This window comes from Rhodnius prolixus, unplaced genomic scaffold, assembly GCF_049639745.1.
Source record: "Rhodnius prolixus isolate KJV_2025 unplaced genomic scaffold, Rpr scaffold_11, whole genome shotgun sequence".
NCBI lineage: Eukaryota > Metazoa > Arthropoda > Insecta > Hemiptera > Reduviidae > Rhodnius > Rhodnius prolixus.
The window spans coordinates 7,595,536-7,619,797 of NW_027411625.1; the positions used below are offsets into that span (position 1 = coordinate 7,595,536).

A 24,262-nucleotide genomic window follows, 5' to 3' on the forward strand; every position below is an offset into this window, starting at 1 on the left:
GTACACGACATGTTTTAAAATCTACAATTCTTATTATTGTTGTTCTTTGAGTCTCAAATAATATTTTTTGCAGTCAGAGGACCTCTCAAAACGTGTACTTCGGTGGAAAATAATATCGAAAACCGTTCACGAATAGATAAAATTGTAACTTTGATCTTAAATATCTCGACAAATATTAAGGATATCGAAATGGAATTAAGGTCATTTTTCACAGTTTTTTATGTAGTTTTCATAATCATGGTCAAAACCAGTGGTCCTTATGGAAACCCAATCGGGTTTTTGACCGTAACTCCGCAAAACATGAAGATTCAACATCGAGGTGGAAAATTTGAAAACTATACAAAAAAAACATATAGTTTACTTCGTGGGTTTTTTCGAAATTCCGCTTTCCTAAAAAGTTATTAGCGATTCGTGCGTTTTAAATGGACCAACCTGTATATAAAATCATGCAACTCCCGAGAACAGTTTTAAAAGGATTTTTCTAAAGGAGAAGAGTCGTAGTCTTGTTAATTCTTTGAAAAATGTTTCAAATGAAAGTTATGTGCTTACTTTTGTAGAAGAAACAAGTTGAGAACTAGGAGAACTAACTTTTGAACTAATGGTACCAATTTGATGGAAACCGTTGAATGCTTTAGCCTATTAACGTTTTAAATAGACTTAGTAATGTATTTAATACTATAGTGATGAATTATAGATAGCCATTCAGATCAAGAACTTAAGAATATATGTGAGAGCTAACTTCGAAGACAGTAAAGGAGATAAGTATCAAATTATCACTCGTATTTGAAGTTTTTATAGAATATAGAAGTATTGGAACAACTTTTTAATGAAGAAACGAAGAAATGGTGCCGAATCTAAGCAAAGTCTAAACCAGAGAACACAAGTCGTCAATAGACATTACAGAAAAGTTATTAGGCCAAATTGAGAAGTAGACAAGCGAGTCTTAGTATAAAGGAAAAGGGAATACCGTGGAAGAATGTCTAACTTTTAAGATATTGTAAGTTCATTAGTAAGAAATCTCAACAAGCATTAACGTTTTAGCTCCAAAGCATGATTACTTTGGCCAGAAAATACCATTGGTCAAACAATGTTTAAACTGAAGTTGCGTAAAGAAATCTAGAAAGCATAGTTAAAGAATTGGAAAATTTTTAAGAAGAGTTAAAAAATAGTAAAACTAAACTGAAAGAATGTTTTTAGGAATTAAAGATTACTCATGAAAGGAAATGTTAAGGTTATTTAGTATAATGGCGCTTTCTATTGAAACATTTTTACTAAATTCTATTGCAGGATCTTTTGATACCTAAACGAAAATTCCATTTTCCGCTATTTACGATTTTGTAAATAGACATGCAGATAGAGCGATTGTAAAAACCACTTATTTTGGGTTCTTGGTTCTCAAATCGTATAAGAGGTGTGGCTATTAAATAACGAGACTATTGCTATAAAACATTTTATTTTAAATTTATACATATTTAGTTATTATCACCTTCAATATACACCCCTCCCATATCCCTACAACGCTCCATGCGAATTTACCATTGTTCTAAACAGTGCTGGAAGTCTTTTTTCTGTGAGCTCCTGCATGACGCGTGCCGCTTTTTCTTTCACAGCTTCAACGGACTGAAATCCATGTTCATTTTAATGCAGGTTTCATTTTAGGGAACAGATCTAAAGTCACATGGCGCCAGGTCACAGGCGAATAAGGCGCGGATGGCCTAAAACTGGGATGTTTGTACTTGGCTAGAAACGTCCTTGACAGACAATGCAGTGTGAGTCGGCGCCGTTGTCTTGATGGAGAACCCTGTGACTTGTGACTTCCTTACTCTTTCACAGAGTTGAGCAAGCACCTCACGGTAGTAATGTTGATTGATTATAATCAGATATTTTCGTACGTTTTGGAGGTGGAAGGGCGACCCGGGCGGTCATCATCTCCGACGTCTTCTCGGCCATCTTGGAGACGCTTGAACCACTCAAAAAAACTCGCGCACGTGATCAACATTCATCGCCATAAACTTCTTTTAATGAAAAGATAAGTTTCAGTAGCGGTTTTACCAAGTTTTGATGTGAAATTTCACAACAATTCGTTGCTCTACTACATGTGTAGTATCATGTTTTCGGCAAAACGAAACTAACATCTCTTACACAAACGACGGATTTCTCTACAAACACGTGAGACGCTACAATCGAAAGAGAAGGCTTTACGCTGCACAGCTGTCGGTCGTTAAGATTTGGCGCATGCATAGTTCTTCTGTAGCAGCATCAGTCTCATTATTTAATAGCCACACCTCGTATATTTAGAGAAAAAGTAAATAGCAAATCTGTTCAATTGTAAATCTTTTTCTTATGAGTAAATATAAAAATCACTGGCAAAATTAGCAACAAATATTTTTATCTTGCAAAATTTAGAATCTGTGAGTTTCTAGTTAGTTAATTAGGCCAAGAAAAATAATTGTAGCAAAAAGGAGTCTGAACGGAAAGAGCTTTCTGATTGGAGCGCATAGTTGTGGAAGTAAAAGTTCAGAGAAAACCTTTTTTTATATAAATTCTCTTATTTTTTTTTTTTAACTGATTAAAAAAAGACTTTTATTGATCTTAATATATAGACTATGTCGACATATTCTTCGCATTTAAAAGATAGTGGTTCTTTGAAGACTGCTACTTTTCTTTTAAACAATTATTTTAAATTATTCAAAAGGTTTTTCACTGTTAATATCAGTTTACTTTGTAGTTTCTTTTTGAGCAGTATACGAGGGTCGTTTGAAAAGTTCGTGCAAAGTCAGAGAGACAGCACTACTGGTGCGTATCGAGGTTATGTTTAGTTAGTAGCATCTCTTGGAAGAACACACACCAAGTTTCAGCCAGATCGGTCTATTTCTTTGTGTTTGGCATTCGTTTGAATCGAGGAAGTCGAGTGATTTTCAAAAAATGGACGAAAAAGAATTTCCTGTGTTGATTAAACACTACTTTATGAAAGGCAAAACGCCTCAGGAGACTAAAGAGAAGTTTGATAAACATTATGGTGACTCTGCACCTTCGATTAGAACAGTTTATAAGTGGTTTAAAAATTTTCGGAGTGGCCATATAGGCACAAGTGACGCTGAACGTTCTGGACTCCCTGTTGAGGTTACTACTCCAGAAATCATTGATAAAATCCATGATATGGTGATGGATGACAGAAGAGTGAAGGTGCGTGAGATTGCTAGTGCTGTGGGCATCTCGAATGAACGGGTACATAATATTTTGCATCAACATTTGGACATGACAAAGCTATCCGCAAGATGGGTGCCGCGATTGCTCACGCTTGACCAAAAACGAAATCGTGTGAAGTGTTGCAAGGACGGTTTGCAGCTGTTCCAGAAGAATCCACAGGACTTTAAGCGTCGTTTCGTCACTGTGGATGAAACAAGGATACATCACTACACTCCTGAGACCAAAGAACAATCTAAACAATGGGTTACCAAGGGGGAATCTGCGCCAAAAAAGGCGAAGACCGTTCCTTCGGCCGGAAAGATTATGGCGACTATCTTTTGGGATTCGCAAGGAATAATCCTCATCGACTATCTGGAAAAGGGTAAAACTATTACAGGTGCATATTATTCATCGTTATTGGACCGTTTGAAAACCGAGCTGTAAGAAAAATGCCCACGATTGGCCCACAATCCATCACGCAACGCACCAGCTCACACCTCAGCAGTTGTGGTCGCAAAATTAATGGAAATAGGGTTCCAACTCGTTTCACATCCCCCCTATTCTCCAGACTTGGCTCCCTCGGACTACTATTTGTTCCCCAATATGAAGAAATGGCTGGCGGGAAAAAGATTTTATTCAAACGAGGAGGTGATTGCAGAAACGAATGGCTGTTTTTCAGACTTGGGCAAATCCTATTATTCGGAAGGGATCAACAAACTAGAGCAGCGTTGGACGAAGTGTATAAGCCTAAAAGGAGACTATGTTGAAAAATAAAAAAGATTTACCCCAAAAAATTCAGTAGTTTTTATTTTTGCTCGGACTTTTCAAACGACCCTCGTATACTAGTAACCGGCTGGTACCTTAAACAATCTGTGGGTTGCGGTATAAAATAGTTTTTCACAATTTGAAGAAAAAAGATTGAATCGCTTTTCTATTTTTTTGTTAGTGCATTTTCTTCTATAAACTCTTCCGATTTTTGCAGTAAGTTTTTCCTAGATGATTTTTTTTAATGATTAAATGATATAAAAGTTAGCGTTTAATTTTGAATTAGGATTGTGAACAAAGAAGACATCATCCTTCGAAGATTTAGAATTATTAAGCTCGAAAATTTGTGGCTTAACAGAGGTCGTTTTAATGCGAGATCTTTATTATCTATTATTTCGTCAATTCCTTTCTTCTAATGTATAAAACCACATAGGAAAACCAAGAATGCATTTTTTTTAACATATTCGATTAAAGTGTAATAATTAAAGAATACTTTAAAAAGGTTTAGAAATCAACTAAACAAAACGAAAAAATTATGAAAACATAGAACACTAATTTTGAACTTATATTCTATTAAAAGAAAAGATCAAACAATATATTAAAAAAAAAATTTAGAAATCAATCCCAAAAAACCACATAGGGAAACCAAAAATGCTAATTTCAAGTTATTGTCGAGTAAAATAAAAGATTAAAGGATAAATTAAAAAATAATAGACATCCATTCCAAAAAAACATTGTGTAGCAAAGAATGCTGAAATGTAACTTTTAGTCTATTAAAAAAAAAAGTATCTAAGATTACATTAAAAAGGTTTAGAAATCAATTCCAAAAACCACTTAGGAAAACTAAGAATGCCTATTTTTAATATATTCGATTGAAGTGTAATCATTAAGAAATACTTTAAAACTGTTCAGAAATCAATTTAAAAAAAAAACTTATGGAAACAGAATACTAATTTTGAACTTATATTCCATTAAAAAAAATATAAATGGATGCATTTAAAAGGTTTAGAAGTCAATCCCAAAACCCTCTTGGGGAAACCAAGAATGCTAATTTTATTATAGTCAAGTAAAATGTAAAGATTAAAGAATATATTAAAAACGATTTAGAAATCAATTTAAAAAAATAATAATAGTAAGGAACATAATAATGCTAATTTTTAATTCATATTCTATTAAAAGAAAAGATTAATGAATACATTAGCTGAAGAAATCAATCCCAAAAACCACAATGGGAAACCAAGAATTCTTATTTTTAACTTACAGTCATTTAAAGAGAAAAGATTAAAGAAAATATCAAACAGATTTAGACATCAATTTCAATTATTTTTGTAGTATTTAAAATTAAAGTATCACTGAACGTTGTCAAGACGTAGCGTTATTATTAATTAAATAATAAAATTTTATTTGCATGCAATAAATAAATATATCAATGAAATTTAAAATAAATAATAGATAATAACGACTTACTCAGTTTAATGAATGTAAAAATCCATCAGCATCTCAGTAGATCACCAGTCCAATAGCACTTGACACTATTTAAAATAATTCACAACACTATTCGCACTAAAACTATATATCACGCACTAAGTATAACTTAAACACAATTTATAAAATATCATTTCACTTTAACACGCACTAATATTCACTTAAAAATTGACGATAATAAAGAGACATCACTAACGAGTTAAAGATGTCCGCCGGTAACTGGCCAAGCAGATCAGCTGATAAATTAAGGTTATCTAAGCTGAGTGACTAATTTTTATTTTTAAAAATTTATTTTCATTCTCAATCTATCAAAAATAAAATGTAATTAATGAATGTAATAAAATGTAATAAATTAGCAATTTATTTAATGGTTTTATTTTAAAAACGATTTCATAATATCAAAGAAGTTCAGTTAAGAATTAAATAAATGCAAATAAAGAAAAATATTTGAGCTTAAAATTTGGTAATGAAAATTACTAATTACATTTTGTTTTTATAAAATATGAATGAAAATAAAAGAAAAAAAAAAACAGATGGTCAATCAGCTTAGATAATCTTAATTTATCAGCTGATCTGCTTGGCCAGTTACCGGCGGACATCTTTAACTCGTTATTCGGGTCTCTTTATTAACATGATTTTGTAAGTGAATATTAGTGCGTTTTAAAGTGAAATGATATTTTAAAAATTGTGTTTAAGTTATACTTAGTGCGTGATATACAGTTTTAGTGCGAATAGTGTAGTGAATTATTTTAAAAAGTGTCAAGTGTCAAGTGCTATTGGACTGGTGATCTACCTGCTGATGAACCTTTACATTCTTTAAACTGAGTAAGTCTTTATAATCCATTAATTATTTTAAATTTCAATTATATTTTACTTATTATTGCATGCAAATAACAATTTGTTTTGAAATGATTTCTAATTTTGTTGTTGACGTATTTTAATCTTTGTATACAATTTTTTAATTGGTTAGTACTTTAGAATTATTTTTTTTTTTTGTTTTTTCAAATAGTTTTTTAGAATTGATTTCTAAATCTTTTTAATGTACTCTTTAATCTTTTCTTTTTAATAGACTCTAAGTTCTAAATTTGCGTTTTTGTTTTTCCAAATTGTTTTCTAAGTCTTCTTTGATCTTTTCTTTTTATCGGGCATTTGTTCAAAATTAGCATTTTTGTTTCCACAAGTTTTATTCTTAGTATTTTTTATGTTTTCTTTGGTCTATTCTTTTTAATAGATAAAAGTTCATAATGTCCTTCTTTGTTTCCTTCCAAAAATTGTTATTTGGATTGGATTTCCATTCCATTTTAATGTATTCTTAAATATTTCCTTTTTAATGGACTATATGTTCAAAATTGTATTTTGGAATTAATTTCTAAATCTTTTTGATGAACCCATTAATCTGTTCTATTTGATCGACTATTAGTTTAAAATTAGCATTCTTTGTTTCCCCAAATAGATTTTTGAATTGATTTCTTACTGTTTCTAAGTATTCTTTATTATTTTCTATTTATTCGACTATAATTACGAAATCAGCATTCTTTGTTTCCCGAAAGTATTTTCTAAAATTTTTTGATGTAATATAAATTTTTTTTCCCATATTGTTTTTTGGATTTAATATGTAATCCTTTTCTTAATGTATTCTTTAATCTTTCTTTTTATTCGACTAAAAATTCAAAATTATCATTCATGGTTTTCCCTAAATTGTTTTTGTTAATCCATATCTAAATCTTTTTAATGTATTCTTGATCTTTTCTTTTTAACTGAAGATAATTTCAAAATTAGCATTTTTGTTTCTCTAAATGGTTTTTGGGATTGATAAAGATTTGTTAAAATCTTGATAAAGTAGTTTTGTGTTGTTGATTTGTCGACGTCCAAGAGTTACGTCGAGCTAGCACACTCTTTGATATTTCTGATTTTTAAGAGATTTCTCGGTAATTTATCTTAGATATTTATTTCGTAACTTTCTTAGTAGGAACATTATTGATTACGTTTTCGATATGTAGCTGCTGTGTACTTTCTGTTTTCTACTTTATGCACGATATGTTCAGTTACTCTCCTAACTTAATGTTATCGATAAATGCTTTGACCTGAACCCAAATTGGTGAGATGGTATTTTGTGAGTCAGTAAAGTTATGTTATAGTTGTTAGCAGATAAATTTGTCCAACCGTAATTATTTAAATTAATACATAAATATCCAATGTTTGAAGTGATTGTCGACAGGAGTACTTTGTGTTGGTTATCTCACTCTAACGTTTTCAAGTTTTTTTACTTTGTCTTACCGTTCCTATGTGGAAGTATTACAATCGGGCAGATTTTTGATATGCCAGAAATAAATAATATCCGATCCTTGAACATGACGGAAGTAGTTGGTACCTAATCCTTCTATGTGAACGTCTTTTTTCTTTGTACAAATGCTGAAATATCTTTCTAAGATTTCTGTAAGTCTTCCTTTTTTCCCTGAATGTAACAGTCATTTTGTTGTTGATACTCTACAGTTGGTAACAACGTTTGATAAGGAGATTTGCGTAAGTTGTGTTCGTTCTTTGTACCGCTGATTCCTAAGGTTTGTTAGTTTCAATTTGTGCACTGTTTCTTGGTTTGTTGTTGGTCCTAAGCGTGGTTTTAAGTACTAGTATCTTGGAAAGGTTACATTGTTTGTATATCTCGTTTCTGAAGTAAACAGAAGTGGCGAATATGTTGGATAGGTTATTGTTTTGGCTTTGGTTTGGGCAATGTTTGTTTGTACTTAGTAGTGGTATAACTGTTTTTTGTTGCTTTTGTGCGAATGATGTTGAGTTCTCCCTCACATAGATGGTCAGAACAAGAGGTTTAATTTTTCAATCTGTCAAGTGTCTAAAAAATTACTGTTTATAAAAGAGGATTTGCCCTATATTATAAAGAAAATTTGGGAATTTTATCTTTTTAATAGAATAAGAGCAAAAAAATTGTCAAAGTTGGGTGTTTATTACATTACGATTTTTTCGTGCACTTTTTGACGATCAACTTCTTATACAACTGTTCTTGTTTACAAATTCTGACACGCAGCCTTTAAAAATGTTGTGCATTTCTAACTTGAACTTCATTATTTCGTAAACAAAAAATACTGACTCACGCAGGTTTAATGTTTTGTGAGTTGAGGCTCACTGTACGTCTTTCTTAAGTTTACATTTTGTTTTTTTTTTAGTTTTGTAAAGTCCTTTAATTTCTCTACAAATGCGAATGTTACTTAATAATTAGCCTCTAAGTTTTTGTTAATTTATAAACTTTAAAAAAAAGTTTGTTCACTTTCTTTTACTGAAGTAAGTATTTTAATATTCTGATAGTTTTTCTCGAGTGAATTTTGGTTCTAAATTCAATTTATAAGACACATCATGTTATTGGTAAATGATAGCCTTGGTTTTCAACCGTTGTTATTAGATTATTCTAGGAAATATCCTGAGGTGCGGTAAATAAATATTATAAACAAACTTTTTATACACAGACGTTTCGGTAAATATATTACCTCCCTCAGGGTATTATTTAGAAATAATATTAATAATATTTGAAAATGACTTACATTATAAAATTTGCGAAATTTAATGTTGAGCTACATCATCATCTGATGAGGATTCATGGAAAGGAAGCTTAATATGGTGGTAAGGGATGGGTGAAAACAATAATTTAAATATAATATTATAAATATATATATTATCTTTCAAATATTATTATTTTTAAGAAATTGCCATCCTATTAAAACTGTCCGGTAGGACAGTTGTATAAGGGTTGACCATCAAAAACTGCACGAAAAAGCGTAACGTTGAAAAACACCCAACTTTGACAATTTTTTTCTCTTTTTCTATAAAAGATAAAATTCCCAAATTTTCTTTATAATATAGGGCAAACCCTCCTTTATGACTGTAATTTTTTTGCAACAACCCAGATCTAATAGGTTTCGAGAAAAAAGTTGCCAAAAATGAGCAAAAACGGCTTTTTCAAAAAATGTTCTTGTTTTTGTTGTTGTTGTTGTTGTTGTTCTTCTTCTTCTTCTTCTTCTTGTTACCTTTTTTGTAAACAACGTAGCGCCTAAACGCGTGAACCGATTTTCATGAATGATTTATATTATTACTCAATTTTGTTTGTACTCATCAGTATGTGTTTACATTTAAGTATTATTCCTTTTGTATAGACCCTGAAGAAGGTAATATATTTACCGAAACGTCGGTGTTCAAAAAAATGAATTTGTTTACAATATTTGTTGACCGCATTTCAATATATATTTCCCTTGGATAATTTATTGGTAAATGATATATACATTCTAATTTATCAGTCTTACAGAATGCACGTAGGGAATTTGAGTGGTTTTGGATAGTTAAACCGACTACCATGTTAGTGGCCGACCCAAAGTACGTTCTCTAACGAAAGCCTCAGTTGACACATTATTCTCACCTAATTAATGTAAGTTACTCTAATACTGTGAGATAGTATTTCCATTTTCCCAACTTGTTAGAATGTTACTGCTCTTAATAAGTTGTCTCTATATTTTTGTAAATGTTTATTATTATTTTTTGTTTACCATCTCTTTACTAGAGTAAGCATTGCAATCAGCCTTAATTTTTAAAAATTGAATTTTCAATTAAAATAACAGTTTTAGAGGTTTTACTCTCTTCGTATTAAATCAGGGAGCCTAATTTTCAATTTTTGGAAATAACTATTTTGAGAATCTGTTTAGAACCGCAGTACTGGGATAATACGTTACTTATCTTTGAATTTTATTCGTTGTAGCATGCATATTTCTTGAAATTTCTTGAACGGTTTCAAAATTTTAATCCATCATTTGATTAATTATTGAAGTTTAGTGTAGAGATTGATTTATTGTGGGCGATTATATGGTGTACATGTGTTAATGAAAATTTTAATGAAAAGTAAAATATATGATTTTTGGGGAATATCGAGGTGCGGTCATCAATAAATACAACTTTTTTGCTTTGTACAAACGTTTCGGTAATTTTTACTACCTTCTTCAGGGTCTGTACAAAAGGAATATTACACTAATATAGACTTAACTTGAAGACCATAAAAAATAAATAAATATAATCTATATATATAAAAATGAATGTGTGTCTGTTTGTTTGTTTGTACTCGATAGATTCAAAAACCATACATCCAATCGCCGTGAAAATTTGGGAAATTATTAGGTATATCCCCGGGAAGGTTTTTGCAAATTTTTTTTTAAATCAGAGTTGGGGTTCTAGGTGCTCCCGAACAAATATCCCAAAAATATCAAAATAACATTTAATTAGTAATATTTGTTGAAAGTGTAACCATGAAAACCATGAAAAACAGTTTTTTGCAATTATTAATACGAGAATAAATTATACCGAAGATGGTGGGAAATCCATTAAACTAAAAGTACTCAACAATACTATTGATGTTGATAATCGTTGGGTAGTACCATATTCTCCATTACTACTAAAAACGTATAACGCACACATAAATGTTGGGTACTGCAATTCAGTGAAAGCTATAAAATATATTTGCAAATATGTGAACAAAGGAAGCGATATGGCAGTGTTTGGAGTGGAAAATACAACTGCATCTAACGATGAAGTCACCCAATATCAACTGGGACGCTTCATAAGTATCAATGAGGCTGTATGGCGTATTACCTGTATATCATTTTCCATTCATGAGCGATATCCAACGGTTGTTCATTTAGCAGAAAATGGACAGCGTGTGTATTTTACATCAGAAAATGTACGTGCAAGAGCAATGTCACTACCGCCAACAACATTAACTGAATTTTTCACATTATGTAGAAATGATACCTTTGCAAGGACACTACTGTACTCTGAAGTAGGGGTAATTTTATTGTTAATTTTCATTTCGATGTATTGTATACATTTGGTCATTAATAAATTATGTTTGAGGTATCAAAACTGCCTTTTTGTTCAAACACAGCAACGTGTGAACGTGTACAGCTAGTGTATAATAAATAAATGTACGATGTAAGTCATTCCAAATATTTATTTATTTATTTTTTATGGTCTTCAAGTTACATCTGTGTTAGTGTAATATTCCTTTTGTACAGACCCTGAAGAAGGTAGTAAAAAATTACCGAAACGTTGGTATAAAGCAAAAAAGTTGTATTTATTGATGACCGTACCTCGATATTCCCCAAAAATCATCCATCAACAACGGTCGAAATAAACCAAAAACCATCAGTAAAATATATATATATATTTTTTTTTAATAATGAAATTAAAATTAATTAAACCTAGTAAAATTTTTTAAAGAGTTCTGTTACATTTAGAGCACGCATAATCTTTTAGAATTATATACTTATACTTATTAGAGTTATAATACCTTTATACGGGTGACGAGCGAATTCATGCAGAAAACATGAAATTATACTTATTTCATTTGTGCTGTGAGATAGAAATATTTAAATTTGTTTTGAGTTTTGTTTAGCTTAAAAAAGCGCGACTCTATTTTTGTTTATATTATTATTAATTTTTTTTTTTTTTAAATTGTTTCCACATGTACCATAATATTATTTTTACATGTTTAGCGCGTGTGTGTATGTGTAAAATGTAGAATACATTCTAATAATTGTCTGTAGGTTTGTCTTTGGATTTTTGGTATGAACCAAACATCTCTTAAAACATAAAAAAAACACAGGACGCTGAAACATTAAATTTGGTTATACCAGAGCATCTAACTTTTCTTTTTTTGTAATTAAAATCCTTCAACCGTAATAGATATTCTAAATAACCTTTGTTCAACACATTGTACTCATAGAAGTATACAATGTTTATTTCAAAATATTTTAGCTAGGGAAAATTTGATTATTATAAAGGCACCACAATTAGGGGGTGTAAAGTGGGTTAGACTTCCAGCCTAAAAGTATCATTTCAGTATAAATTACTGTCCAGTGTTTTTGATAAGTTAGTTAATGCCAATGAAATAAAGGTAAAAAACAGTGTTTGAAAAGGTATTTCACAACTGAAAATCCATTTTTCTGGATGGATTTTTTTTGGATTTTTGAAATTTGTTTTCCCCTCAATATTATGGACCCAACCACCTATTTATTTTCGCCAATCAACTATAGATAATTTTTTGTTGCATTAGAAGAATTTATTCTACCAGTTTTTACAAGTTTTTTGTGTTTTACATCGAAAGGTCTTTTAAAAACCGATATACGTATTCTCAACTTTATTAATTTTTTATCAGTGCATTATAATAAGTTTTGTATGTTTTGATTATTTCGTTTTGTAAATAATGGTGCGTGTTGACAAATACAATTTTTTAGTAGAAGTATTACGCTAAAGAGAAATGTTCATACACTAACAAGCACACTGTTTTAATCGAATTCAAGAGATCTTAAAAAAGAACTGGCACGATTGCAATGTATACTCCATTCCGATGTAAGAGAAAGTGAAACAAATTAATGAATAAATGAAATTGGTAAGTAAAAAAAAAAACGAAGGTAGTCACTTAAATAAGCTATTGACACACATTGGGTATTTGTATAATCGTAAGAGTATTTGTTTAAGTTGACTGAGGTACTCTGTAGCCAGGTTAGAGGTAAGTTTGGTCATGCCACTGGAGCACCAGTCTCCAACCCCTTAAATACACCCTATTTACCTTCTCCACACTAGATATCATTTTCATCTTTAATTATTTTCCAAACACAGGTTTAGTAACATGAAAATAACCAAAAAAAAAAAATTATAAAAACAATCTAAGTACAATTGTTTCATAAATTTACAAAATCCTCCCCCAAAATCTATTGTAATTCTTTACAATACATAATTTAAAATATAAATCACGTAATATTTATTTATATTAAAACTTTTTTTAAAAAAAATAATCAATAATAAAAAAATAAAATAAATAATCACAGTTAAAATTGCAATGTATACATACTTGGGATTGACTTTGGGGTACGCTACGTTTACTACTGGGTTGATTTCAGCACTGCTAGTCCTGTTTAGTAGCGGAGGGGTTTCTAGCAACGCCCCCTCGTAAAAACTTTATCATTAAACGAACATATACGAATGTTTACGAAATTTACCGAATCAATTTTTTCCTTGTATTTTACTAAAGTGCATTTTTATGTTTAGCAAATGTTTTAAAAACATGTTGAGCGGTTTGTAAAAAAAAAAAAAAAAAATAGGGTTATAAAATAGTTTAGTAAGATTTAAATATCCCCTTTTTTAACAGCAGTGGGGTGACAAAAAATCTGGTTTTCACTAAAATTCTCCTGATTTTTAACTTTATAAAACAAAAAAATAATAAAATTTAGAATCTTTACTGTGTTTAATTGGCTTTAATATCAGTGCAATGGGCTGTTTTTTACGAGTTCAATCTCTATGGAAAGCAATGCTTATCGAAATATTGTTATACGCTGCTGCTCCCAGGGTTATGCGATAAAATGCTGCCTCTGGAGACAATCTGGTGCTCTGATTTTTCCTGAATAACTGAGATTTAGGCAAATGCAAGCGCAGTAGGTCAATTCAACAATATTACATACAGGATGAACCAGTAACTATTGTCCATAGGCCTACTGTGTGTAGTACACCAAAAGTGGAGTTCAATGACATATTGGCCAACTTCATATTTTCCACTGTTCTTGAGTGACGTCACTTTAATTTTTATTTTTTAAAAATCATTACTTTTTTCCAATAAAAATGTTATTACTCAGAAAGTTTTAGTCCGAATTCGATTCTGATGACAAGGTTAGAAAGACAGATAAATTTTCTAAAAATGGATACCATTTTGAAGCATAAGCTATTCTACAAACAGCCTCAATCTATCTCCGGATGCTGGAAAAATAAAAGTAATCGAAATTTTTTAAGAAAACTCATTAGGCCCTTACGTGATCATTATCAGACCTAGGTGCTGGCACTTTTTATAAAAGATTCCTTGTTTAATAAGCTTTCAAACGGTATATCATTTTCCAGGATTCCTTTTATCTTCGTATGAGAAATTACGTTTGTTTGGCAAGAAAACGTGTTCACGAGCACCCAACAGTGTTTAGTTTATCAAGTTACTTAATTCATTGAAAACTCTTTTAGATGGACCGGTCGTCAATTTTAAATTAGGCTGTCTTAAACTTAAAATAAGGAAGTGAAAGGTTAAAAATTGCACTAAATGCAATTTTCTATTTTAATTCAATTCTCGTGATTATCACTTATACAAAATTTTGTTTTTCAAATCATAATAATAACAATAATAATTGCTCTACTTGTACGAGGGTCCTTTGAAAAGTCCGTGCAAAAATAAAAACTACTTAATTTTTTGGGGTAAACCTTTTTTATTTTTCAACATAGTCTCCTTTTAGGCTTATTTACTTCGTCCAACGCTGCTCTAGTTTGTTGATCCCTTCCGAATAATAGGATTTGTCCAAGTCTGAAAAATAGCCATTCGTTTCTGCAATCACCTCCTCGTTTGAATAAAATCTTTTTCCCGCCAGCCATTTCTTCATATTGGGAAACAAATAGTAGTCCGAGGGAGCCAAGTCTGGAGAATAGGGGGGATGTGAAACGAGTTGGAACCCTATTTCCATTAATTTTGCGACCACAACTGCTGAGGTGTGAGCTGGTGCGTTGTCGTGATGGAAAAGGACTTTTTTGTGGGCCAATCGTGGGCGTTTTTCTTGCAGCTCGGTTTTCAAACGGTCCAATAACGATGAATAATATGCACCTGTAATAGTTTTACCCTTTTCCAGATAGTCGATGAGGATTATTCCTTGCGAATCCCAAAAGACAGTCGCCATAATCTTTCCGGCCGAAGGAACGGTCTTCGCCTTTTTTGGCGCAGATTCCCCCTTGGTAACCCATTGTTTAGATTGTTCTTTGGTCTCAGGAGTGTAGTGATGTATCCATGTTTCATCCACAGTGACGAAACGGCGCTTAAAGTCATGCGGATTCTTCTGGAACAGCTGCAAACCGTCCTTGCAACACTTTACACGATTTCGTTTTTGGTCAAGCGTGAGCAATCGCGGCACCCATCTTGCGGATAGCTTTGTCATGTCCAAATGTTGATGCAAAATATTATGTACCCGTTCATTCGAGATGCCCACAGCACTAGCAATCTCACGCACCTTCACTCTTCTGTCATCCATCACCATATCATGGATTTTATCAATGATTTCTGGAGTAGTAACCTCAACAGGGCGTCCAGAACGTTCAGCGTCACTTGTGCCCATATGGCCACTCCGAAAATTTTGAAATCACTTATAAACTGTTCTAATCGAAGGTGCAGAGTCACCATAATGTTTATCAAGCTTCTCTTTAGTCTCCTGAGGCGTTTTGCCTTTCATAAAGTAGTGTGTAATCAACACACGAAATTCTTTTTCGTCCATTTTTTGAAAATCACTCGACTTCCTCGATTCAAACGAATGCCAAACACAAAGAAATAGACCGATCTGGCTGAAACTTGGTGTGTGTTCTTCCAAGAGATGTTACTAACTAAACATAACCTCGATAAGCGCCAATGGTGCTATCTCTCTGACTTTGCACGGACTTTTCAAACGACCCTCGTATTTAGAAGATTTTGGAAATCGTAGGAACCATTTTTGAAAACACCCAGAAGAATGAAAAATCTTTTTAGAAAATTTGATAACTCTCGATGAGAAATATTTTTTCTTACTGAAAATCCTGAAAACACATTTAACCATCCTTTGATAATGCATATGACACAGGACCCTGTATTATATTTTGAAATGACTCCGGTAAAACCTTCAAATGAACATTGTTGATCACCGTGTGTATGATTTGTATAAAAAAATCAAAAACAAAAAACAAATCCATTTTCAAGAAAATTTAAAAAAATCCAATCTGTGAAGTGGTACTTTTATTGTTGACGAATTTTGTTCTTAATGTCACAATCAAGTCTCTTAGCAGGATAAAGTATAAAGTTTCAGCTGTCCATAGTTTTGTTAGTTTTTCAGGTATTTTGTTCAAATACACATACACACTTTTTCACTTTTTCGGGCACAGGGGACCATCATTCCAATAAATGCAAATCAACAAACCTTATTGATCATAAGTAACAAAAATACATGGAGACAAATTTCAACAGCAACTTTAATCTTGAAAACTAAGCAATGGCCACGGCTTTCTAAATCTGCTTTTTAACCGAAAATTATTATAACGGCCTAGATAAAAAAAAAAAAAAAAAAAGAAGTAAAGTAATGGCTACTTTTTCAGGCAGACCTTTTCATTTAAGTAGTAAGTTATTTGAGGAGAGAGAGGTGACTAGCAAACGTACGATTAGAATTAGTACAATTATAACGTAAAAATCGAATACAGTACCGCAATACATCCTAGCTTTGCGGGTCTAGTCTCTATCTATCCAGGCCTTACTGCCCGTTTATTATCTTTAATATACTAATAATTGGGCGCCACGGCAGCCGAGCGGTTAGAGGCGAGACCTGCGAAGCTAATATGTATTGTGGTACTGGGTTCGATTCCCCGGTCCTAGGCCTTGGATTTTATTTAATGGTTAATAAAAGAAATTTACAGTAATGTTTGCTAGCCGCCTCCGTCCACGACACCTAATTGGTAGTTGAACGTTAAGCCCCGCCTGAAAAAAATAGGCGATTACTTTACTTTACTTTTTACTTACTTTACTAATAATTAAATACACATAATAATTACAAGAATATTTTAAAACCTGTCAATATATTTTTTTAAAAATTTGGTGTTAAACGTTTTCAAGTTTTTTTATTTGAGAATTTTACAACTGCCTATTTTTTTTTAGGCAGGCTTAACGTCCAACTACCAAATTAGGTGTCGTGGACGGAGGGCGACTAGCATACATACTTTACTGTAAAGTTCTCATATTAAACATTAAATAAAATCCAAGGCTTAAGACCGGGAATCGAACCTACTATACCGCAATACATCTTAGCTTTGCGGGTCTAGCCTATAACCGCTCGGCTACCGTGATCATAAATTTACAAATTAATAATAATTATGTGAATTGTGGCAAAAAAGAAGTCGAATGAACTGAAACTCTATTATTCATTTGTACTACTATTGAAGCAAAAACTACATAATTCGTAATTATAGTGAATTTTACAACATTACAGCTAGTAAAACAAAATACAGACAGAGGCAAGGGCTGGCGCGTACAGACTAGCGAGAAATGGACAATGGAGGCACATTAGCTCCTCTATTGTATATATGAATATCACAGACAAGGTCGACCCTTTGCCGGTCATAGGCATTGTTGGGGACAGTGTCTGTTCTAGATACAGTTTCGAGGCTCCTTTTCAGGTGATCCTCAGATCAAGGACTGAGTGGAGGGTAAACTGGACAGAACAATGCCAGTAGGGAGCCATGTGGATGGCTCCAAGATTGCCCCTGTGGGACCGGAGCTGGAGTGTATGGGGCTAAACCTATGGTGCTCATTGAGAGTGCTCTTGGGAGATATGCCACCGTCTTTCAGGCCGAGCTCTTTGCCATTAAAACCTGTGCTGAGGGAAATCTGCGAATGAATCTTAGAAATAGGGAGATTTGCATCTTTTCGCACAGCCAAGCGGCACTGAAGGCCCTCTCTTTCTTCAGAACTACCTCTTCCCTGATCTGGGAGTGTAAAACAATGTGAGCAAACAAAGAACCAAAGTGACTCTAGGTTTGGACTCTTTCAATTAGGACCATGGATGCTCAAAATATAGTCGAAAGTTGCTACCAGATCGGATAAATGAAATATTTGATTACTATTCATTATTTTTGGTGAATGGTCCATAGTTTCAATAGGATGAAAAATTAACTGCCAGTTTCAGTCATGATATATTCTTATTATGCCGAGCTTTCGACCTAAGGACTAGGTCATCTTCAGGGCTAATTTACAATGTACTATTTTTTTTTACATCATTAGAGGGTTGGTGTGTCTTCTGTCTTGTCTGTTCATGGACTGAGTGTGATATGTGTCTTTTGACCACATCATTTTCCTTACACAGCACAGAAAATCATCACACTTTCGATTTCCCAAACACAAAGATAACTTAAATCAGAAACCAACACACCTAAAAAAGGGAAAGTGCTAGAAATGATATACATATCAAAGACAAGAAAACAGTATAAATTTCAAAACTGACACCAACAATTTGGACAACATACACGCTAACTTACTACAAAAAATACTTGACAATTGGCAACACTGACTTCCACACAACACATATCACACACAGACCGATCACACTCAGTCTATGAACAGACTAGACAGAAAACAACCAACCCTTTAATGATGTAAAATATTACTTTTGTAAATTAGGTAAATAATTTTGAGATAGCACCACTGGCGCGTATCGAGGTTATGTTTAGTTAGTAGCATCTCTTGGAAGAACCACACCAAGTTTCAGCCAGATCGGTCTATTTCTTTGTGTTTGGCATTCGTTTGAATCGAGGAAGTCGAGTGATTTTCAAAAAATTGACGAAAAAGAATTTCGTGTGTTGATTAAACACTACTTTATGAAAGGCAAAACGCCTCAGGAGACTAAAGAGAAGCTTGATAAACATTATGGTGACTCTGCACCTTCGATTAGAACAGTTTATAAGTGGTTTCAAAATTTTCGGAGTGGCCATATGGGCACAAGTGACGCTGAACGTTCTGGACGCCCTGTTGAGGTTACTGCTCCAGAAATCATTGATAAAATCCATGATATGGTGATGGATGACAGAAGAGTGAAGGTGCGTGAGATTGCTAGAGCTGTGGGCATCTCGAATGAACGGGTACATAATATTTTGCATCAACATTTGGACATGACAAAGCTATCCGCAAGATGGGTGCCGCGATTGCTCACGCTTGACCAAAAACGAAATCGTGTGAAGTGTTGCAAGGACGGTTTGCAGCTGTTCCAGAAGAATCCGCAGGACTTTAAGCGTCGTTTCGTCACTGTGGATGAAACATGGATACATCACTACACTCCTGAGACCAATGTGTTACCAAGGGGGAATCTGCGCCTTGATCTGGGAATCTAATTTAAATGAATAAATTTTCTCAGTCTTTTGAGATTTTTATCGTAAAACAACTTCTATGATTTTCATTATGAGTTTGCATTGTTTTAAGAGCTAAAAAGGAGTAGAGATGGTATAAGCTGACGTCACAAACAGAATAACAACTTGGACTCAGTTGAGGGCCTCTTTAGTCTGCCCACTTAGACTTTAAGAAAAACAACTATCATCTTGACTGCGACACAATTAAAAATGGCTTCTATTTTTATTTTTTTTAAATTTTAATTACTAGATTTCTTTTTTGCATGTAACATTCATCATTAGAGATACTAAGGTCACCTGTTCAAGTTCACTTCAGTTTTAATATGGTTTTCTACTCCAACAAAGAGCGTGTACGTGTTGTCAATCTTTTTTTTGTGCTATTGTAAAAATGGTAAAAATTACCAGTGCGCGTTTTTGCGAAGCTAATATTTCAAAAACTTAATATTGCTGGTTAACTTTACAATTATCACATTTGAGACTAAAGTTGTGGCCAAATTTCACTCTCCCGGAACGAGCTTCAGTTTTACTGAAGCCTCTTTTTCTGTTACTTTTAAAAAAAGTCTCCAACGATATTTTTTAAAAACAGTTTATTACATTAAAAAAACACAAAATGACTTATTTTTTTAAAGGAACTTGATGTCGAAAACCCTTTTAACAATAACAGTCCAAAATAACTGGGATTGGTTGGTCGGAACTATCGGTAGGAACGATAGAAGAGGTGGTTTGATCCATCACTGAAGTCAGTTTCTAAATTTCGCCGCTTCACAAGACAGCAGCACCATGAAATGATAATAGTTCCTAAACTGACCGCTAACTAATTAAGAATGAAGCTTAGTACTATATTTTTGCCGAGAGATAGCAGTACAAGCCAATACTGATGGAACGAAAAACCAGCCATTCTCAATTATGGAAAAATCATACTTAATCAGTATTATACTTTTATAAACTTTCACTTAATCGAATCACTCTGTACAAGTAATGAAGCTAATTCCTGAATTGACCGCTACAGCGCACCCCTGTTTAAGGTGAAGTGAGGTAATGTAAATTTTTCCGCGAGATATCAGCACTGGTGCGTTAGGATGATGAATACGTTGGGGCACCATACGAGTAAATTTCAATTTATCGGTCATTCGCTAGATTTTCGCTTATTCGTACTGCCTATTGTTATGTTGTCCTTGTAGCCACTCAAGACAGTAGGTCTGCCTGTTTGAAAGGGCCAGAAGAGTAGATCGAACCTTGCAAGTGGTAATATGATAGTTCCTAAATTGGCCGTCAAAGCGCACCACTTACTAAAAAATGAAGTCTTATTAGCTATATTTTACCGTGAGGAATCAGCACCAATCAATAATTTCAGTTCAAATGTGACCCACTTGAGCGCACCATTTATGTCGGGACTATAAGTGGATAGTTTTTTTTTAAATTGATTATTAGGGCGCCAATTTAAGGAATTTTAAAGTTCTATTATTTATGTTAAAAGCAATATTTTTTTCGTAGGAATACAAACGCAAACATACTTTTGCTTTTATCTTCATTGTATCCTTCCCTAGTTAACAACGTGTTTGATTAACCATGCTGTGAAATAATCAATAAAAATTTGTAAATAACTAATATTTTCATTAAATTTGTAGTTTTAATATTAATTTTATAGTTTTAATAATAATTTAATCAGATTAATTCATTCATTTTATAGTTATAATCAACTTTTTTCCTATTTTTTTTGTAATCTTCAATTGTAATTTACTACTGCAACAGTTGTTGCAACGAGCAAATATGGTGAAAGGAAAAAGAAATAAAAGAAAATCATGAGTGGAGAAGGCACCCAGTGGTGTCACTCCAGTAACGTGCTTTGCTCTCACGATAAGAGAATATCTCGAGGCCATCTTCTCTTCAATCTCCTTAGAGGATTACCTGGAAATGTGGAGGAAGATAGGTGTTCTATGAGAGGGTTAGGATGAGCTGCTGTAGAGTGGAATGAAATTTGAAGAAACGAGTGTTAGCAAGATCTTGTAATGAAAGGAATTTTGAGGTCATTATGGATAGTGAGGTTAGATACATAGAACGGAGCGATTAGAGATTTTCGAAGTATTTTTGACTGTAATGCCTGGAGGCGTAGTGAGTTGGAACGCTTAGTCGATCCCCATAATTCGATGCCGTATGACCAAATGGGTCGCAGTAATAGTAGATATAAGAGTCTTTTGTTATATAGGTTAAGTTTCGATCGTTTGTCAAGTAGTCTGGCGAGAAGTTTGTAGCGTTTCTTATCTTTAAGAATGGCGTTTAACAAGGCGTTTCTTGTCTTTTCAGTCTAGCATGGAGATTCCACGTCAACCGTTTGTCTAGGTGCAGTATAATCAACTAAATTAGAAAATTAATATTTGAACATTCTGGCCAACAGTGATGAATTACTTTTTACGCGATTATATTTGTAATCTTCAACGGTTCTACAATACAGATCAACATTATTTTGTATTAGAATAGAATACAATACAATGAATATATCTAATCATGTATTTGTATTATAATTAAGAGCAATAAATGGCTTATTATTATTATTAGAATAGAATAGAGTAAATCTTAATTTCAATAAAAATATGTAAAAAAAATAAATAAATGAAGTATAATGTACAAAACATTGTAACCTTTATAACAGTGCTAGTAGAAAGGTTAAGATGTAGGATAAGAATGCAGGGAAAAAGAAAGGAAAAACCTGCAGCTAGTGTAGAAAGTTAGAGAAGGATGTGTTTTAGTCTTCTGTGTCTGTAGAGAATAGAAGGATCTGTAGGAGGCTATGTCGCGGCAGAGTGGATTAGGATGGTAGTCTAGGATGGAAAGGAGTTTCAGCAAACTGATTTTGGATATAGGAGTGTACCAGAGGATAATGGATGCTGTCACCGTGGAGTGAGTCAATTCTAGTGCGTCGGAGGAGAGTCTAAGAAACATTGTTCTTGTGTTGTCCTAGAGTTTCTTGATGTTACTTACTACAGGTCAGGCTCCAGGTGGGAGCTGGCGTAGAGCAACATCGGCCTGATGACCCACTTTGTAAAGGAGGAGTTTGTTGGTCCACAGTCATTTTGGAGTCACGTGAGAGTAGAGGAAATCATAGTCTTGTAGTCCAGTTTGCCTGAGTTTACTTTGTCCTGAACACATTATTTTTTATTAATAAGTGCAAGTGGATTGTAACAATAATATTCTACTAATTATAGTTCAATTTGTTTTTTAATATTACAGTTTGATTAGAAACAGAAATGATTAAAGAAATTCTATAAACAAATAGAATGAAAACTGTTCTAAAGTAAACAATGAAAAAACAGGAGTATACTACAGTAGAGTTATATTTACACTAAATGAGTGATGAATAGATGGATTATGGTAATAAGCTGATGGTATCTAGAATATCCTTTTCTACTCCTAATTCCTCTACTCCTCTGCAGAAGCAGTGGTAGGGTTGGTGCTGAGCCCCAAGTCTTGAGGTAGAAAGATGCTGGATTATTACAAGGGTAGAAACTTTTTCAAACAAAATTACCAACATGAGAAAGCATCTGCCCTTACATTACCTTACAAAAAATTGAAGTCTACAAAATAATCTATTCAACATACATTATCTAAAGTACTTTGAAAAAAAATGTCACAATAATAATGTTTTTAATATATTTATTTATTGATTTACAGTATTCAATTAATAAAGTTGAATTGAAGGTATTTAGTTGATTCAAAGCAATCTTTAAAAAATTATAATCTTTTAATTAAATAACTGAATTATAAAATTCAATCAATGCATTTTTAATCTACTAAAAATTTAATTTTGGTTATAACTAATTGGGTTAATCGTTTGTCAGCTGCCCAGTTGGAAGTGTTGTTGATTTCCAGTGTCAATTTCTTTGAAGTGGGTTAGTAACGCAACTCCAGGCGAAGGGTCCGCCCCACGAAGACCCCTTAATTTTCAGAATTAATTAGTCTGATTTAAGATTTTACTAGGTTGATTTAGCAAGAGCTTCGAACTCGGTACAATTAATTTCTTTTGGTTGCAGTTCCTCGGGAACCCGGTGTTCTAGAACCTAGGATTAGCCTAATACCAGCCGACAAGACCATGCTACTTGTTGGGCTATCCGCTAGCGTATCTATTCTCAAATAATCATAAGCATGGCTAATAATGGCGAATCTCTACTGAAAGAATGTTACATAGATGCTACATCCTTTGATGTCACTTAATGTTGAGTAAAGAGAATTATTGATAAACCTGAGCCGATCTCTATCGCCGGTCTAGAAACCGTGGGGTCCACCCCAATTTTCATTTTTCTTTACAAATTAAGACACTTTTGAGATTTTAGGTTATTGTCACCGGGTTGGGGTCGTCTAGATATTGTTCATATTTATTAAAACTGTTCAGCAGGATAGTTGTTTAAGGGTTGATCGTCTAAAAGTGCACGAAAAAAGTGTAACGTTGAAAAACACCCAACTTTGACAATTTTTTTTCTCTCTTTCTATAAAAAATAAAATTCCCAAATTTTCTTTATAATATAGAGAAAATCCTCTTTTGTAACTGTAATTTTTTTTTTTTTTAATTTACCTTGTAAAAACTATTTTGCTCATGAAACATGATAAAATTTTTCAATTATTTAATGCATATAAGTACAATGTTTAACATTCCAGCGGACATACTGTTGAAATTTGTTTTTCATTCTGACAATTTCTTGGATTTTCTTTGACGGAAAATTAACAAAGGCTTTCCCAGCTATTGTTTTCTTTCCACTTACTCAAATTGTCTGAGAAAATTGATTTTAAGTGTCATTATAGGTATTGTACTCCTTAACAAAAACTTACAGTTTAAAATGTTAAGTAT

The 24,262-nt window shown here is 32.8% G+C and overlaps 1 protein-coding gene across 2 annotated transcripts in view; it reads right to left on the reverse strand.

Annotated features, from left to right (window-relative positions):
• The window catches only part of dcma (decima), a 211,821-nt gene extending 198,419 nt beyond the window's left edge, over nt 1-13,402 (reverse strand). For both annotated transcript variants that reach the window (XR_012461497.1, XM_074138624.1), the window contains exon 1: nt 13,343-13,402. The gene's annotated coding sequence lies outside the window, so the exon portion shown is untranslated. The remainder of the gene's footprint in view (nt 1-13,342) is intronic.
• Nucleotides 13,403-24,262: the final 10,860 nt, after the last annotated feature.